The following is a 250-nucleotide window of genomic DNA, read 5'->3' on the forward strand; positions in this document are numbered from 1 at the left end:
ATGGGATTTGGGGTGGGAAAATGGGATTTGGGGTGGGAAATGTGGGATTTGGGGTGGAAATATGGGAAGGAAAAGGGGGTTTTGGGATGGGAAGAAAGGAATTTGGGGTGGGAAAATGGGAATGAAATGGGATTTGGGGATGAGGAAAATGGGATTTGGGTGGGAAAATGTGGGATTTGGGGTGGAAAAGGCCTGGGGAGAGAAAATGTGGGATTAGTGGGGATGGGAATGGGGAAAACCTGGGAAAAGG

This window comes from Lichenostomus cassidix, unplaced genomic scaffold (assembly GCF_008360975.1).
Source record: "Lichenostomus cassidix isolate B80296 unplaced genomic scaffold, HeHo_3.0 HiC_scaffold_768, whole genome shotgun sequence".
Classification (NCBI taxonomy): domain Eukaryota; kingdom Metazoa; phylum Chordata; class Aves; order Passeriformes; family Meliphagidae; genus Lichenostomus; species Lichenostomus cassidix.